At 40.3% G+C, this 19,598-nt stretch overlaps 1 protein-coding gene across 8 annotated transcripts in view; it reads right to left on the minus strand.

The window, feature by feature from the left end:
* The window catches only part of LOC130917366 (phospholipid-transporting ATPase ABCA1-like), a 321,379-nt gene extending 309,368 nt beyond the window's left edge, over window positions 1–12,011 (minus strand). For 6 of the 8 annotated variants that reach the window (XM_057838802.1, XM_057838715.1, XM_057838723.1 and 3 more), the window contains exon 1: window positions 11,873–12,011. The gene's annotated coding sequence lies outside the window, so the exon portion shown is untranslated. Of the gene's footprint in view, window positions 1–2,922; window positions 3,702–11,872 lie in introns of those variants that run through there. The other 2 variants (XM_057838732.1, XM_057838708.1) reach the window with 2 other exon arrangements.
* Between the last annotated feature and the right edge of the window lie 7,587 nt (window positions 12,012–19,598).

Here is a 19,598-nt window from a genome sequence, read left to right on the forward strand (position 1 = left end):
AGAAATCAAAACTGTCATCAACACTTTCTGGCTGTGACTCAGTCAGTCTGCCTCTTTTCTTCCTTCAACCTCTGCATCAAAACTTCCTTCCTCAACTTGTTCATCTGAGAACAAACCACATCAGATGGTCACTGAGCCACCAACAGCACAGTTTTCTTAAAACTATTATTTCATTATTATCCATACTTAACAACTCTAGCACCTAATGATTAATAAAGCAATGACATAAAAATCTTATAGAAAAATAACATTGTAATTGTGTTTATAATTGGATTTAATACCCGACTATCCTTGTAAACTTGTTCTTACCAGGTCTGCTATTCACCCAGCTGATGAGGTATCCACTGCCTTTAGCAGCCTCATCTAACTCCTTTTTTTATCCCTCAATCTCCCTTCCCTACGACGCATGTCTATGTAATGAAATACTGTATTTTTAAAAAAACCAGACTCCCCAGTGGCTTTTAGTTTTAAAGCTTTCTTAATTTCTTTCTCACTCAATAACGATGGAGTTAGATTTGTGTTTTTATTATTCAATAAAAAAACAAAGTTACTTCTATCAAAAGCAAAGTTGCTTCAATCAAAATACAGTATATACTTTTAATCCCAAAAAGTAGCTTCAATAAAAAAAAAAAAAGTTTTTGATTGCAATAATAAATTTGAGACAAAAAAAGCATTTGAAAACTATTTTTCTTGATTGAAACAAATTTTTCCATTTAAGTAATGTTTTGCGTTTGGGCCACATTTTGGCTAGGACATTTGTGTCTTTATTATTCAATCAAATAAGTTGCTTCAAACAAAAAAATATATATAAAAAGAAAAACTTTGCACATGTGCCAATCACCGTTTACCAAAGCCTGAGAGGGTTTGAGTACTCACTATGAAGCTTTTAATAAAGCCAAGCATTTTCTAACTACTTTATTCTTGTTTTAAAATAATTCGGTGGGGCAGTAACATGTTTAAAACTTATCATAATTCTTACATTTTGAAGTGCTTGAAAACCATTTATAAATGATACTTTGGTGAAAAAAGTGAAAAAACATGTCATATATATGTATCTTTTTTCCAATGTAAAATCTGAATAAATGCATTGAACACGCACAAAAAAATGTTGGGGGTTGGGGCGCTACTTCGCGGTTTTCACTTATTGCGGCGGGTTCTGGTCCCCATTAACCGCGAAAAACGAGGGATCCCTGTATTTCTGAAAAGCTTTAAGAAGCAGGACTCATTCCCACCACTCGTCGGGCCGCTGTTGTGCCGACACCGGCCGTCAGCTCAAATCCAAGCCGAAAATAACGCGTCTCTGGTGGACGACGGGAGCGATGTGAGGCGCCCCCTCCATCCGAGAGAATGCCGCTTAATTTGACTCAACAGTGTGTTTCTTCGTTTATATTACCGCTAAATACACAAGCTTGACGCCAATTTAACGGGAGCTATTTTTTTTCATGGGAGATTTGGCTAGCTCTGGCAGTGTTCAACGCAAGCTGCAACGAATGGCAGTAACTTTTTTATATCGCAAAACGTGAAAACGATTGAAACCATTACTCACCAAATTCAATCTGCTGGCAAATACAGGCAAGTGTGTATGCTGCGCTCTGGTCTGCCCCGATGTGGATAAGGCCTGCTTTTTGTTTTCGCTGCTTTGCAACGCAACCGAAGGCTCTCCGAACACTCCATGTACACGAGTAAGGAGTGCGCGCGTTTGGAATAATGGAACGCAACTTGGGCCGATGATTGGTTCTCGTCAGCGAAGCATCTAGAAGGATTTGCTGACTGTGTTCTTAAGTGCTCAGTTTACGTACTAAGTTAATCACATGATGATAATAATAATAATTAAATAAAACCTCCCGACCCCCCCCCCCTCCTCCCAAAAAGAATTTCTCCTCGGATCTACGCAATTCACGTCGGTCGCCCTTTTTGACTTCAAAACGGCGAATTTCGCCGAAAGGTGAGAGATTTTCATGCCTGTTTTATGCACAAACAGCCTGGTTGCGGCTTTCAGGAAATATACCCAACGCCACAACATATGCTTCTATTTGTTATTTTACAAGTGGTGAAAGTGCAACTGAGCTTCGATTGTAACATCCCAAGTAATGATGTCAGGCTTTCGTTTTTTTATAAAGATTTATTTCAATCACAAATCGGCTCCTGCTCGTAAAAGCCAAGCATTCTCTCCCTTCTACTCTCACTCCGGCATGATGCGTTGGATTGCGATCACGGAAAAAAGAGTGATCACAAAATAATGACAGTCTAGAAGGTGTAGTAATTTCTAAATAGGGAATGGGACGTACTACGTCATTGTTTGGACGCGCCTCCATGCTGGTAATATGATTCACTTCCGGTCCGGCAGACTCAATGCGGATTGTAACGTGTGGTAGTGCTAAGCTAACTCCTTCGGTGTTTTAGAAAGAAAATATGGGTGCTTATTGTTGCGTTACCGGGTGCAACAGCGTCTCCTACGACAAAAAAAGGGGTTAGGAAAAATGGATTCACTTTTCACCGTTTTCCTGCATGGAGGACCAAAAGACAGTGGGTCGCTGCGCAAGTCCGCTCGGAAAACGGCTTTCGAAAATGGCGCACAGCTCTTCATATCTCTTTTCTGTGTGCTCTTGCTTAGTTCAAAAATACTGCACGCACTCTGAAAATAAGAGCGCCACTGGGTGTGCAAGTAAATTTTTTTGTAAAAAAAAAAAAAAAAAAAAAAAAAAAAGCATGTTCCCCTCGCATCGCCCCACTATTTGAGAAGTAGTGCACTAGATCAATACAAAATGAACAAGAGTGGGGGAAAATACTTTCATATAGATTCATATATCAGAGAGAAAGTGTTAGGTTTTGTGTTTGTTTTCTCCTAGTGTGACTTGTCCCTGTGATTGCCCATTGATTTCACCTGATGTGCCTTCTTCTAGACTATCCTCCTGTGCTCACCTGTTCCTTGTTGTCTCGTTATCCCTTGTCTGCTTGTGTGTATATAAGCTCCCATTTTCTGTTCACTCCTTGCTGCGTCATTGTCAATGTCTATGTCAATGTCAGTGTCTGCGTCCAAGTTGAAGTCCTTTCCAAGCCCTCATGTAATAGTCCCTCCGGTAAAGTAAGTTTTGTTTGAACCTTGCCTTTTTGATCCACAGTCCTTTTGTTTGTACTTGGTGCCTTTGGTTAGTTATAATTAAAACGTTTTTTGAGTTCACTGCCACCTGCCTCGCTGCCTTTTTCGTTTTCCCTGCATTTGGGTCCATAACAACCTGCCTGCCTGCCCGTTCATTCCTGACAGAATGACGCAGCCAATTGTGGACCCAGCGGGAAAGATCCGGCACCGGCGTGCACGCCAACGTTCATCCGCCCGTTCCCCTGATTATGTTCTGCCTCGCCACGTTTTTTTAGATTCCGATTTTTCTGATTTTGAAGAGTATCACAATTCATATGATTTTCTTTCTGACACCGACTCCGACCCAGATTTTGATTCCATGCCCTATTCTTCACCCTCTCAGTTTCTGTCACGCCTTAGTCATCCCACGTCCCCTTCCCAGCCTTTTTCTCTGGACCCTTACCTGGGTTCCCGTTTGGCCATCTACACTGGACCTCCGCGTGGTGGCCAGCGGGGGCGCCCAGGTAAGGGCCGTAGTTCCTACTACCCTCCTTCGATTTCACCACGTAATGTGCCACCCAGTCTGCCACAGAACATCGTCCGGAAGCCTCGGCGTGCTCGTCCACGCCGACGGCATGAACCCGCGCCGGCTCCCCGCAGTCCGCTGCCCGCGCCGGGTCCCCGCAGTCAAGTTCCTCCCGCGCCGGGTCCCCGCAGTCAAGTTCCTCCCGCGCCGGCTCCCCGCAGTCGAGTTCCTCCCGCGCCGGCTCCCCGCAGTCGAGTTCCTCCCGCGCCGGCTCCCCGCAGTCGAGTTCCTCCCGCGCCGGCTCCCCGCAGTCGAGTTCCGCCCGCGCCGGCTCCCCGCAGTCGAGTTCCGCCCGCGCCGGCTCCCCGCAGTCGAGTTCCGCCCGCGCCGGCTCCCCGCAGAACTATCTAGAGGCAACGCCTGTATGTATCATCTTTTGTGTTGTTGTTGTGTGTTTCCACTCACTTAAATCCAGTTGCGCAGTGGTTTGAACGATGTGCTAATGCTAGCAAACGCATGCTAACCAGGGATGGGAATCGAAATCAGATTCCAATTCGGAACCGGTTCCGAGTGTTTCGAGGCCTCGACATCACAATGAAAAAGTCTTAACGATCCCTCTAATGATCCTTAAAGACGCATATTGCGTCGTGACTTGTCTTGTTGTCCAGGCGCATCAAACTAGCATGGCACCAAGAACCACTCGCTCCAAAGTTTGGCTACACTTCACCAGGAAAAAGGGTGAAAATGAAAGGTTACGATAGTTTAGCACGAGCATTGCCGCCGTAAATATAACAATGACAGCACGTAGGTTCGAACGCTCGAAAGTGTGTCTTCACTTCACGAGGAAAAATTACAACAAAGCGACTAAAGGTGGAGATAACTGCATCGGGAGGGAATAGACTGCACTGTCCACTCCTCACCGAGACGCTAAGGCTCAGCCCTGGCTATACAGCTAGCTAAACTCCCAAATGACGATGCAGAAGAGGTTGGTATAATTTGCTGACTTTATTCAACCATCACTTGAAACTAAAAATAGAAATGAAACAAATCAATTTCGTCCCCAATAACAAACAGGTTTGCATCAACGTAAATCAGCGATGGTTAGCTGCAAACAGAGTAATAACAAACAGTTAGCATGCGTTCGCTAGCATTAGCACATCGTTTAAACCACTACACAATTAGATTTAGATTTGTCCGATCGCGAGTGGAAACACACAACAACAACACAGAAGATGATACATACAGGCGTGGCCTCTGTAGATATTTTACAAACATTAACAAAGAACGTAGGCTCGTGGCAGTGTTTCCCTTTCTCACTCACTCGCTCACTCGCTTGGATACGGTATTTCTTCTTCTTCGTGTGTAAGCGCACTCTTCTTCACGTGAGCGCGTTCTTCGCGTGAGGAAGCGCAAGGGCGCCACCACTTGAGCATGAAAGCACCATAAAAACTAAAAGGTAAATAAAAACGGGTCCCCAAACTACGGCTCGCGGCTCCACATTTGGTCCGGCCCCCTGAACAATTCCAGAGAGCATTTTGAAAATTTTTTTCTCCCTCAGTAGTGTTATTTATTTCCTGGCCTTTTTCAGTGAATAACTCAGAGAGGGTTATTTTGTTATTATCTATTTAATTAATAGTGGTATTATAATTTATTATTATTATTATTATTATATTATTTTTATTGTATTTACTTTTGTTCCGTGAAGAATCCACAGAGGGTTATTTGATTGTGGCTTTCTGCAAAACAATATTTTTTTTACATTTACATACTCCTGCAATCGTCTCACTTTTTCTGTTACAAACTGACCCCGGCCTCTCATCAGAGAAGGGAAAAGTTATGTGGCCCTCACAGGAAAATGTTTGGGGAGCCCTGCTTTAACACATATTGCCAAAGGCAGAACAACAACCTACATGCCAATATATACCAATATTTTTTATTTCTATTAGAAAAATGTTTCAGTAAAATGTTACAAATTCTTGTGCATTTGCCACTTATTGCCACAGTTAACATTGAGGCTTTGGGCCTCTTTTGACCTCATTGTGAGTTTGTAAGGTTGTGACTTCTGATTAAACAAACTCGATGCCAGTCAAAATGTTTGTTCTTTTTCCCGAAATTAGAATCGATAAGAGAATCGATAAAGAATCGAATCGTTAAGCAACATCGATAAAGGAATCGGAATCGTAAAAATCGTACCAATTCCCATCCCTAATGCTAACAGTTTGTGTTTTTATTGTATTAGCAGCTAATCATCGCTGATTTACGTTGATGCGAACCTGTTTGTTATTGGGGACAAAATTGATTTGTTTCATTCCTATTTTTAGTTTCACTCTTCAAGTGATGCTTGAATAAAGTCAGCAAATTATACAAACGTCTTCAGCATCGTCATTTGGGAGTTTAGCTAGCTGTATAGCCAGGACTGAGCCTTAGCGTCTCGGTGAGGACAGTACAGTCGTATTCCCTACAGATGCGGTTATCTTCACCTTGCACTGACTGCAAGTCGCTTTGTTGTATTTTTTCCTCGAGAAGTGAATACACACTTTCGAGGGTTTGAACCTACGTGCTGTCATTGTTATGTTTACGGCTGCAATGCTCGTGCTAAACCATCGTAGCCTTTCATTTTCACCCTCTTTCATGGTGAAGTGTAGCCAAACTTTGGAGCAAGTGGTTCTTGGCGCCATGCTAGTTTGATGCGTCTGGACAACAAGACACGTCACGATGCAATGCGCGTCTTTAGGAATCGTTAAAGGGATCGTTAAGGCTTTTATATTGTGATGTCGAGGCCTCGAAACACTAGGAACCGGTTCGGAATTGGAATCGGATTTTGATTCCCATCCCTAGTGAGGAGGGAGTTGAAAGTCCATGTTGCCCAACGACAGCCCCAAAACATCACTGCTCTAGAGGAGATCTGCACGGAGGAATGGGCCAAAATACCAGCAACAGTGTGTGAAAAGATTGTGAAGAGTTACAGAAAACGTTTGGCCTCCGTTATTGCCAACAAACGGTACATAACAAAGTCTTGAGATGAACTTTCGGTATTGACCAAAGACTTATTTTCCACCATGATTTGCAAATAAACTCTTTAAAAATCAAACAATGTGATTTTCTGTTTTTTTCTACACATTCTGTCTCTCATGGTTGAGGTTTACCCATGTTGACAATTACAGGCCTCTCTCATATTTTCAAGTGGGTGAACTTGCACAATTAGTCGTTGACTAAATACTTATTTGCCCCACTGTATGTAGTTTTTTTTGTTTTTGTTTTTTTTTAAATCCGTCCGCCACTCAGGACAACACAAGTCCATAGAAGGACTATGGAGAAAACTAACTGTAATACTTCATTTGAAATAATTAGAACTTGAAATGAGGCAATAAGTTACAAATACATTTCCTATGCATGACATTTTTTTTTACAATGACAGTTTTACTGAAAATGCCCCTCGCGCGTTATTTTACATAATATGTAAGGCTACTTTGAGGTGTGATAACTAAGTCATTTTTGAATTATTTTTTTCTTTCAACAACTCAAAATGTTCATTGGGGTCTGAGCTATCCATACATATGTAGTATTTATTTATTTATTTTATTTATTCACTCCCCGCCCCCCACTTTTGACAACACAAGCCCATAGAAGGACTATGGCGAAAGCTATCTGTGCTGTATACATATATATATAAAAAATAATAACCATAATACTTCATTTGACATAATGAGAGCTTTGAATGAGGCAATAAGTTATAACAACAAAATTTTCTATGCATGAATTTTTTTTTGACAATGACAGGTTTACTGAAAACACCCCTCTTGCATTATTTTACATAAAATGTAAGGGTACGTTGAGGTGTGATAACTAAGTCATTTTTGAATATTTTTTTTCTTTCAACAACTCCAAATGTTCATTAGCTTCTCAGCTATCCATACATACGTAGTTTTTATTGTGTATGTATGTGGAAAATGTTTTACATTGTAAATAAAACCTTGAAATGGTCAAAAAGTCACAAATAAGAATTTAGAATGAACAGAATGTATGTCAATTGATCAACAAACAATAACAAACTACTGTAACTACTAACATTCAACGAACAAAAACAACAATAATTACAACTACTAGCATTTTATTTTTTTAATAGTTCCAACATAGTCTCTTTGTGTCAGTGGCGCCTGCAGAAATTTTTCACAGGGGTGGCCAGATGGGGCCATTTAAAATCTCGGGGTGGCACACCAAAACTAACCATAATTTCAGGTTTTCATTATATTATTGCAGTAAAAAGGTCAGGGGAAAACTGTCAGAAAGACTTGTGGACACGGCTACTGATATACTTTGGTGTATTGTGTAATATTTGATGTTACTAATGATTTAATGTGCATAGTCCATAACTGTCCAGTCAACATTTTGAGTTCCACAACAATTCTGTTTTATTGTGTTATGTATATATTAGGCATAAGGTGTACATTTAACAAAACAAAATAATACAGATACAAATAAAAGCAAGTACAGAGGCAATCATATCTTAACTGGATATTTCCCAACACAATGTTAATGTGACACAAAAATAATTATTACAGAATGAACAAAATATAAAAAGTACTTCCCAACAGGGATCAACAGATTACCATGCTATAACAATCTAACGATATAATGGCAAGCGGGGTGGCCAACAAATTTATAGGGGTGGCCGCGGCCACCCCCTGGTGGCGCCACTGCTTTGTGCTTGTTGCATATAGCAACCCCACATGGGTTAAAGTGCCTGTGACACGAAAAAGCATGTTTATTTCATAATACACGTGGTATTTTATGCCTCTGAATGATATGGGCCGCTTGGATGTGTGTGGAAGCGATCGCTATTTTTATTTAGTTTTTTTAATCCCGCGCCATGAAAATGAGTGACTTCCGGCTTCGGTCTTGCATTGAGGAGGAGGGCGCTGTGATGTGTACGGTAGAAGACGTCCTCTTCACGCTACAGTGTACTGTTGTGTATGAGGACGAAGGATTCAGCTGATTTTGCGGATTAATACGTTTATTTTTCGCATCACGCCAGCCAAACGGCTGCAGAAAAAATCATTCTGTATGAGGGAGAGGCGTATGCGCCTTTTTGGAGTTTCAAAAGGTTCCCATTCACCGTGGATATTTACTGTGGGACCATTGGACTTACGAGGAAGTGAGTAAACATCTTGTTTTGTATTATGTCAAATACGAATACAGCGATTACAAAGTAAACACTACAAACTTTTTTTAAATGAAGGACTACTTACGTTTGATCATTGATAGGCATGTAAAAAGCTCTCCTAATGCTCATTAGCAGCAGCACGTTAGCTGCACAAGAACTCCAGCCACCCTCCTCCGGGGAACAAACTGCAAATTGCTCTCCGCCGGTGTTGTGCGGGGCAGCTATTTTTCGGCACAACACCGGGTCGTCATGTCAAATAATCCAGGATAGTTATGTGTGATTTTCCGCTTCGAAGACTTTGAAACATCACTCGGTTCGGGTTAGCATGTCGGCTAGCTGTCACGCCTCTGGTTTGTTTACATTCTCCGAAGCCGGGGAAGGGAAATGACATATGTCCGATTTAAGTGTCATAAAATATCGTTCGGGAGGTGCGACAGTAAAGGTGAAGTCGACAGTTTTGACCAATATGGAATTTTGCCATGTCGTCCTGAATAAATGCATTTTTACTATTTCATATTCCATTCAGCACAAGACTGTTATTTGTCATGACCATGCCATTTATTTAGCAATTGGGGAAAATACTTGGATAAAAAGAATATCCTGTAAAAATATTGAAGAGACAGAAACAATGACATTTTGCCGCTCTCTTCGTCTCGTTTTCCTCGATGTGAATAGTTCCCCCTCGACGGGCTGACTGGTCCTTCTTAAGCCATTTATATAGCTATTGGGGAAAAATACTTGGATAAAAAGAATATCCTGTAAAAATATTGTAGTAGAGAGACTGAAACAATGACATTTTGCGGCTCTCTTCATCGCGTTTTCCTCGTTCTGAATAATTCCCCCTCAATAGGCTGAATAGTAAAACCGATGAGCCCAGTCTACCGCTGACGTCATCCACCTGTTGGGGACGCTAAAGCCCTATAGACCCTACCCACGTGACGTCACAACTCCTTCCTCCTGACTGGTGCCGCCCAATTGTCCGTCAACACATCATGTTTCCCTGTTACGGCTACGTACATTCCTCCTATTTACGACGTGTTTTTCTGCTCGTTAACATTAATAATCAAAATGGTGAAGGCGTGTGTGGCGGTCGGTTGCAATAACAGAGAAGATAGACGGAGAAGACGGAGAGACTTGAAGTTCTACCGGATTCCGAGAGACCCGGAGAGAAGACAGCGAGATGGGCTGCTGCAATTCGACGAGAAAACTGGGCTCCAAACGATTACCACAGATTATGTAGTAGTCATTTTATATCTGGTAAGATGCATTTAATATATATTTAGAGGGTTTTGGGCTGACAACCACAATTAAGATAATTGCTAGGCTAATCGCCGACAACATACACGTATGTATGTATGTAGTGAGAGTGCTATCGCTAAACCATATAAACATTAAAAGCCCTAACTCCATTGACAAACGACATGAAATACATTAGACTTGACAGTGGATGTTAGCAATAACAAAAGATTTTGAATTGAAAATTTCGTAACTCACCTTTCCAAGCACAAGATAGATTCCTGCCGAATTTTCGTGGACGATGACCTGTTTCACCCAACCAGCAACGAAGTATTCATAAGCCCCCAAGCTCTTAAAGTTTTTCAAACTTTCTTGAGAATAGGCTGATTTTGTGTGGACAAGATAGTTGTACATATAAGGGTAGCTAGCAGATGTCAGGCAAATACGGCGGAGACAGCGGGTCGAAAAACATCGATTTAGGCATCAAATATGGATCTGGCGAATGGATAAACTGAAGCTTTTCCACATAACGCCTTTTATGCAACGCATCAAGTGAGTTTACGGCATCCGAAAGCACCGGGTCTTCCATGAAATGCATTATAAATTGCCCGATCAATTGAGACCATTGATAATAGACACAAAATGACGGACAAGTGGGTGGAACCATACAGCGAGCACGTGATTTTGTGACGTCGGTGGGTAGAGTCTATAATGGTAGGCGTGGCTAACCGGCAGATTAAAAGACTAATTTCTCGTCATCTGTGCTTTGCTAAATTGTTGTATATAGTCGAATCGTCTCAAAATATGATTCTAATTCAGATAATAAGACTTTTTCTCGTGTCATATGCTCTTTAAAGCCCCATGACGTTCATCAAGTCATCGGGAAAAAAACAAAGGCAGTGATGGGGCTGCTGCAAGCATTATTCATAACAAGGCACATAGCGACACCTTGAGGCATTATCGCAGTACAACATACAAAAACATCACAATCATGAATCATTGTCTTCGAAAGGAAGGATGTTATGAATAATGCTTGCATCAGCCCCATCACTGCCTTTGATTTTTTTCCCGATGCCGTGATGAACGTAATGGGGCTTTAACACATGTGGGGTTGCTGTTAAAAAAAGTTAGTAGTAATTAATGTTGTTCGTTGAAAGTTAGTAGTTTGTTATTATTGTTATTGTTTGTTAGTTGTTCTACTAACATAAATTATCTTCATCGCTTTCTCCGCTGTGAATCTTCGCTCCATCCTGGCTGAGTCAGTTGGGACAATGTTCCCACGGTCGACCCTTTTATATACTTCACTGAAAAGTTCACGAGCCAATACGTTTAAAACAAAATTCGAACACTGGACCAATAAAATTTGAGATTCAAGGAAGTACTTTTTTTCCCGTCCTTTTTTGGGCTCTGATCTCTGCTTTCCTTCACCTTTGATGTTAGAAACGGGCTGGCATTATTATTTGACCGCCTCTGAATAGATTCATGCAAAAATCACGGAAATTGCAATGAATTACATCAGGTGTACAATAAACCAAAAATTATTAATTATAATGGAAGTCAATGGTTACATATTATGCTATTTGAATTCATTCATACTCAAATTCTCTAGCCACTTAATGCAACAGTTTAGAAATGACGGCACCATTTTGATCGTCTGCCTTTTTTAGCGATCCGGGGGATTATTCAGATCCCTAGTGTTTTTATTGCAATGCTTACTCTTTGATGTAAATGGAGAAAGCATCAAAAACGTTACAAAATATGTAAATCTCGCATCAGGGTTAGAGATGCATTTATATTCTGTCCCATTTGTTCTCATACCTTACGCACCAATGTTTCCACGCCACTTCCCAAAAAGAATTTCACTTACCAATCATCAAACAGGTTCACCCGAGAAAATTAGAAACGCTGTCTGGGTCTTTTTCTAAGTCCCCACACGTATTTTGCTCTGGTCCTACGATCCCGTGTATATATCCCGATATCCTCCAACTGCGTTTTCGATTTCGAGGCTTCTACGTAGCCTATGAGCTTTTTACGTAAGACAAAAAACGTCTACGTAGCCCTTGAGCCATGGAAAACACGCACACTGTACACGCTTTACGTTTTATGTGTTCCAATAATTTAGATTACGGACACACACTGACGAACCTGCAGAGATCATGAAGCCTGTTGCATTTGGTTGCTAGATTTTTCACTTTTCAAACAAGTTGCAAAACGTATTTTAAGACATTTATTACACGGTGGTCTCATCTGCGAAATGATCTAGTTTTTATGTTTAGCTGAACAGCCAATCTAATGAAGAGATGTGATGTGTGAATATATATATATATATATATATATATATATATATATATATATATATTTTTTTTTTTTTTTTTAAACAATCTTTATTGGAAAAAAAATACAAATATGCAAACATAGGGCGAGACAATTCACATATAATCAACAAATTACAACAACAATAAAAATAAATAAACGGGTCGGGGTTATTTTCAACACAAGCTGTAATGTTTGCAATGTCTTTTGGCCCTTAAAGCCAAATACAAAGAAAACATTTTTCCAAAAACATAAAAAATTGAACTTTGATTCGCATATTTTACACAGTGAATTTGAAATTTTGCCAAAATTAAAATAAGATTGATAACATATCTTTTATCATTTTCTAGTTTGTCAATGTTAGATGGGCCAAACAAAATATGTCTAAAAAGTAGTTTCAATAAGGGCTCAACTTTGGAGTTGATAAAATTATTCAAGTCAACCCAAAATACGTGAGAGTATTTACATTCCCAAAACAAATGGGAGATAGTTTCCTCTGCAGTTGCACAAAAAGAACATAATGTATCAATATTAATTTTTAATTTCACCATTGTAGTTTTTATTGGGTTAACACCAAGTATTTGAGTGGGATTTCTTTAACTTTATTTCTCAATAGATATTTTTCTAGGCAAAAGCCCAGTCTGTTTCCATTCAATATTTTCGTATAAATTATTCCAATAAAAAAGTGTAGCATGTTTGGAAACTACAGTGGGGCAAATAAGTATTTAGTTAACCACCAATTGTGCAAGTTCTCCTACTTGAAAAGATAAAAGAGGTCTGTAATTGTCAACATGGGTAAATCTCAACCATGAGAGACAGAATGTGGGGAAAAAACAGAAAATCACATTATTTGATTCTTAAAAAATCTATTTGCAAATCATGGTGGAAAATAAGTATTTGGTCAATACCAAAAGTTCATCTCAATACTTTTTATGTACCCTTTGTTGGCAATAATGGAGGCCAAACATGTTCTGTAACTCTTCGCTCTTCGATTGGTATAAAGAAATCAACTGTGGGAGCAATTATTAGAAAATGGAAGACATACAAGACCACTGATAATCTCCCTCGATCGGGGGCTCCATGCAAGATCTCACCCCGTGACGTCAAAATGATAACAAGCGGTGAGCAAAAATCCCAGAACCACACGGGGGGACCTTGTGAATGACCTACAGAGAGCTGGGACCACAGTAACAAAGGCTACTATCAGTAACACAATGCGCCGCCAGGGACTCAAATCCTGCATGGCCGACGTGTCCCCCTGCTGAAGCCAATACATGTCCAGGCCCGTCTGCGGTTCGCTAGAGAGCATTTGGATGATCCAGAAGAGGACTGGGAGAATGTGTTATGGTCAGATGAAACCAAATTAGAACTTTTTGGTAGAAACTCAGGTTCTCGTGTTTTGAGGAGAAAGAATACTCAATTGCACCATAGCCACTGTGAAGCATGGGAGTGGAAACATCATGCTTTGGGGCTGTTTTTCTGCAAAGGGACCAGGACGACTGATCTGTGTAAAGGAAAGAATGAATGGGGCCATGTATCGAGACATTTTGAGTGAAAATCTACTTCCATCAGCAAGGGCATTGAAGATGAGTCATGGCTGGGTCTTTCAGCATGACAATGATCCCAAACACACCGCCAGGGCAACAATTGAGTGGCTTCATAAAAAGCATTTCAAGGTCTTGGAGTGGCCAAGCCAATCTCCAGATCGCAACCCCATAGAAAATCTGTGGTGGGAGTTGAAAGTCCGTGTTGCCCAACGACAGCCCCAAAACATCACTGCTCTAGAGGAGATCTGCATGGAGGAATGGGCCAAAATACCAGCAACAGTGTGGGAAAAGCTTGTGAAGAGTTACAGAAAATGTTCGGCCTCTGTTATTGCCAACAACGGGTTCATAACAAAGTATTGAGATGAACTTTTGGTGTTGACCAAATACCTATTTTCCACCATGATTAGCAAATAAATTCTTTAAAAATCAAACAATGTGATTTTCTGTTTTTTTCCCACATTCTGTCTCTAATGTTTGAGGTTTACCCATGTTGACAATTACAGGCCTCTCTAATATTTTCAAGAGGGAGAACTTGCACAATTGGTGGTTGACTAAATACTTATTTGCCCCACTGTATCTCCCTTTGAAGAAGTCCCCTCACACAATTGTTTGAGGCATCAGAGCTTAATAAGGCACATTTGTGACCAATGAACAGCGACTTTGGATCAAAAAAATTAATGTCACAATTACCACCTCTAGGTGAACATTGCAATAATCTTTGAGAGCCCTCTGGGATTGCATCAAACACAATAGAATATTCACAAGGTGTAACAACAATACTATAAGCAGAACAAAATTCTTCATATGTAAAAAGTTGACCTTCATCATTCAATAATTGACTAAGAAAATGTTATTCTTGACCCAGCTTTCAATGTATAAAGATTTATTTCAACATTGTATATCTTGATTGTTCCGAATGTAATATCTATGTGGGGAAAATTGTTTATATATCATTGACCATGACATCAGAAGTTGAGTGTGGAATTTGGCTAATTTAACGGGTAACTTAGAAGTGTTGGAATTACACCTCAACAAAAATTCCAGACCTCCTACAGTTTTAAAAATGTGTGTAGTGATGAAATTCCATATTAAGTTGGGATTTTTCATATATAATTTAATCCATTTAATTTTAAACTATGCATTTAAAGAGATAAAGTCCAAAGCGTTAAAGCCTCCTGAAGCTACATTATTTACCATTAATTTCTTTTTTATGCAATGTATTTTGTTTTTCCAAATGAAATTGAATAAAATTCTATCATAACAAAAATATCTCTTGAAAAGTCAAGCACCATCGCTGCATATATGATATTTATGAAAATGAAGTCGAGCTGATGTCTCCCCGTTCCATCCTAAATGCCTGCGTGCAGTTACGATATATTGCCTGCCAGGTTTTCTCCCAGATGGGCAAGACCGTCTCGAGTCCAATCAAACAGTGAAATCCGCCCTTCTTCTATTAAAAAAAACTGCCGAAATTCCAACCTCACATTCAAGATAAGCTGTTTCCCACTACATAAAATTTGCGTATATAACCAGAAAAAATATGTCAGAGTCGTGAAATCATTGGTTTTGCCGATAAGCACCATGGGAGATGGAGTTGTCAAATGAAAGCATGCCTTTATATGGCCCTACATGCCTGTATTGACATTCAGGGGCATAACTAGGTTTTAAGAACAGGCAGAGGCGTCGCGTCCCATTAGGCAAACCAGGCAATTGCCCAGGGCCCCCAGCCAGCAGGGGCCCCCAGAGGGCCAACAGATTTAGCACACGCAGCTTTACTGCACTGTTGCAGCGACATGTGTGGGGAGTGTTTCAATACCATGGAATCATTTGGCAGATTATCTAACGTTTCTGTTATCAATCCCAATCAGCACTAATCATGTCACATAGACAGTATTTAATTTGTAAATCATAAGGTGCCGGAACGCAAAGTACATATGACAGCGCAGGGATGACTATACACGCACAGGTCCCGGAACACAGGCAAAAACTGGTGTCGAAAACAACACGCAAGTGCCAACTTGCCATACTGTGGGACTTACAAGCCTCAATTTCAGATAATATCCATGGTATAAATGTTATGACAACAATTTACAATTATTTAGGCTATACTCTGCACAACACGGGCAATTGCCCACATAACCACATTTACCGGTCCGGTCCGGTAACACTGAACGCAGCCATTTTTCTCCTGACCCGTTTGTGTTGTGTGTAGAGGTAAGATCTGGCCTAAAAAATCCAGCCTGACCCGACCCGGCACGCGGGTATTAAAGACCGACCAGCCCGAGGCTGATCAATTAACTTGATTTGTAGGCCCGAGCCCGAAAAACAAAACAAAATTTTATGTTTTATTCGGAGGCCCAAGCCCGAAACCCCCCGCGAAAATGTTATGTTTATTTGTAGGCTCCACTCCAGCCCGAAACCCCCCTGAAATTGTACTATGTTTTATTTGTGAGGACTAAATGCGGTGCGTTAGTCAGACCTGGACAGAGCACTGCTTGGAAAAATGGTTGCGTTTTGTGTGATGATGTCTGTGCATAACGATAACAAATAAAAGCCTGTCTTTTGAAAAGAATTCTACCAGTTAAACAAGACTAAGATGCATATTCAATAAACAATTATATCTTTAATATTTGTGTGTCCGCTTTCAGGCGTACAGTGGATATGACATTTATTTAAATTTCTTGCAGTTAGCAGGAAAAAAACGCAAGTGAACTCCCCTCTCCTTCTGGATCTTCCTTTGAAGATGAAGCTGATGTCGCGGTTCCCACCTATTGCTCCGGCTGCTTGACCCAGCTAGCTGATGCCAGGGTACAAGCCTGTTGTTCCGGCTGTTGGTGGTCCACCTGACTGACTGCTGGTGCTGTAGCTGGTCCTGAATCCGGGTGGCGCTGAACCTAACCAGCTGCTGCCACGGTAGTAGCCTCCTGCTTGGCTGGCTGTCCGTGAACCTGACTAGCTGCTGCGGCGCTAGCGTCCTGCTGCACCTGCTTCTCACCATTAGCATGATTACTGCAGCTGCCCAGTTCACCGGTTGTTGCTTTTTTGACTCGTTTTGAATCTTCATTTTTTTTTAGAATAAAAAACCTGTAAATTCAATTGTCTTTTTGGCATGTTGAAATAATGTTTAATAATGTTTAATCCTGGCTGCTTGCTCCCAAGATGCCGCCGAGGGGCATGATTTGTCATCAACATATCTCCGACTCTTTCAAATGACGTTAGTTTTTTTTTTTTTTTTTTATAAACAACATACAATTCTTGGGATTTTTTATCCATATTATTATTTTATTTTATACATTTTTTGAAAACATTTTTTTATATTATTATGTTCTAAACACGAGAGGTAACAGATCTTTCCAAATAAGTCCCGGAACACAGGGAGGCCAAAATCAAGAGGTGCCGGAACATAACACCGTTATGTCTTGCATATTGTTTTGTAAATACTGACTCACTGATTCTTTGTGTTAAACTAGGGTGACCATATTTTGATTTCTAAAAAAGAAGACACTCAGCCCAGCCTCAGCCCGGCCTCAAGATACCTGTACTTGACTTTTACTCGAAGTTCACTTAAAGATGCCTATATCACTTTAATATATTTAAAGTGTGCCCCCTCACTCTGGATGGAAAAATGCAGTTTGAAAAAAAAAAAAAATAATGACTTAAAATTTATATATATATATATATATATACAGTGCCTTGCAAAAGTATTCGGCCCCATGAATCTTGCAACCTTTTGCCACATTTCAGGCTTCAAACATAAAGATATGAAATTTAATTTTTTTGTCAAGAATCAACAACAAGTGGGACACAATCGTGAAGTGGAACAACATTTATTGGATAATTTAAACTTTTTTAACAAATAAAAAACTGAAAAGTGGGGCGTGCAATATTATTCGGCCCCTTTACTTTCAGTGCAGCAAACTCACACTAGAAGTTCAGTGAGGATCTCTGAATGATCCAATGTTGTCCTAAATGACCGATGATGATAAATAGAATCCACCTGTGTGTAATCAAGTCTCCGTATAAATGCACCTGCTCTGTGATAGTCTCAGGGTTCTGTTTAAAGTGCAGAGAGCATTATGAAAACCAAGGAACACACCAGGCAGGTCCGAGATACTGTTGTGGAGAAGTTTAAAGCCGGATTTGGATACAAAAAGATTTCCCAAGCTTTAAACATCTCAAGGAGCACTGTGCAAGCCATCATATTGAGATGGAAGGAGCATCAGACCACTGCAAATCTACCAAGACCCGGCCGTCCTTCCAAACTTTCTTCTCAAACAAGGAGAAAACTGATCAGAGATGCAGCCAAGAGGCCCATGATCACTCTGGATGAACTGCAGAGATCTACAGCTGAGGTGGGAGAGTCTGTCCATAGGACAACAATCAGTCGTACACTGCACAAATCTGGCCTTTATGGAAGAGTGGCAAGAAGAAAGCCATTTCTCAAAGATATCCATACAAAGTCTCAATTAAAGTTTGCCACAAGCCACCTGGGAGACACACCAAACATGTGGAAGAAGGTGCTCTGGTCAGATGAAACCAAAATTGAACTTTTTGGCCACAATGCAAAACGATATGTTTGGCGTAAAAGCAACACAGCTCATCACCCTGAACACACCATCCCCACTGTCAAACATGGTGGTGGCAGCATCATGGTTTGGGCCTGCTTTTCTTCAGCAGGGACAGGGAAGATGGTTAAAATTGACGGGAAGATGGATGCAGCCAAATACAGGAACATTCTGGAAGAAAACCTGTTGGTATCTGCACAAGACCTGAGACTGGGGCGGAGATTTATCTTCCAACAGGACAATGATCCAAAACATAAAGCCAAATCTACAATGGAATGGTTCAAAAATAAACGTATCCAGGTGTTAGAATGGCCAAGTCAAAGTCTAGACCTGAATCCAATCGAGAATCTGTGGAAAGAGCTGAAGACTGCTGTTCACAAACACTCTCCATCCAGCCTCACTGAGCTCGAGCTGTTTTGCAAGGAAGAATGGGCAAGAATGTCAATTTCTCGATGTGCAAAACTGATAGAAACATACCCCAAGCGACTTGCAGCTGTAATTGGAGCAAAAGGTGGCGCTAGAAAGTATTAACGCAAGGGGCCGAATAATATTGCACGCCCCACTTTTCAGTTTTTTATTTGTTAAAAAAGTTTAAATTATCCAATAAATTTTGTTCCACTTCACGATTGTGTCCCACTTGTTGTTGATTCTTGACAAAAAATTAAAATTTTATATCTTTATGTTTGAAGCCTGAAATGTGGCGAAAGGTTGCAAGGTTCAAGGGGGCCGAATACTTTTGCAAGGCACTGTATATATATATATATATATATATATATATATATATATATATATATATATATATATATATATATATATATATTAGGGCTGTCAAACGATTAAAAATTTTAATCGAGTTAATTACAGCTTAAAAATCAATTAATCGTAATTAATCGCAATTAATCGCAATTCAAACCATCTATAAAATATGCCATATTTTTCTGTAAATTATATATATATTCTGTAAAATAAATTGTTGGAATGGAAAGATAAGACACAAGACGGATATATACAGTGGGGAGAACAAGTATTTGATACACTGCCAATGGGAAAACCCATCGGCAGTGTATCAAATACTTGTTCTCCTCACTGTACATCAGTGATGGCAAACTGAAGCATCATGAAACAATGAGGCTTTCCATCAAACTGGTTCGGTCCTGGGCCGAAGCAT

The sequence above is a fragment of the Corythoichthys intestinalis genome, chromosome 1 (assembly GCF_030265065.1).
Source record: "Corythoichthys intestinalis isolate RoL2023-P3 chromosome 1, ASM3026506v1, whole genome shotgun sequence".
NCBI classification, from domain to species: domain Eukaryota; kingdom Metazoa; phylum Chordata; class Actinopteri; order Syngnathiformes; family Syngnathidae; genus Corythoichthys; species Corythoichthys intestinalis.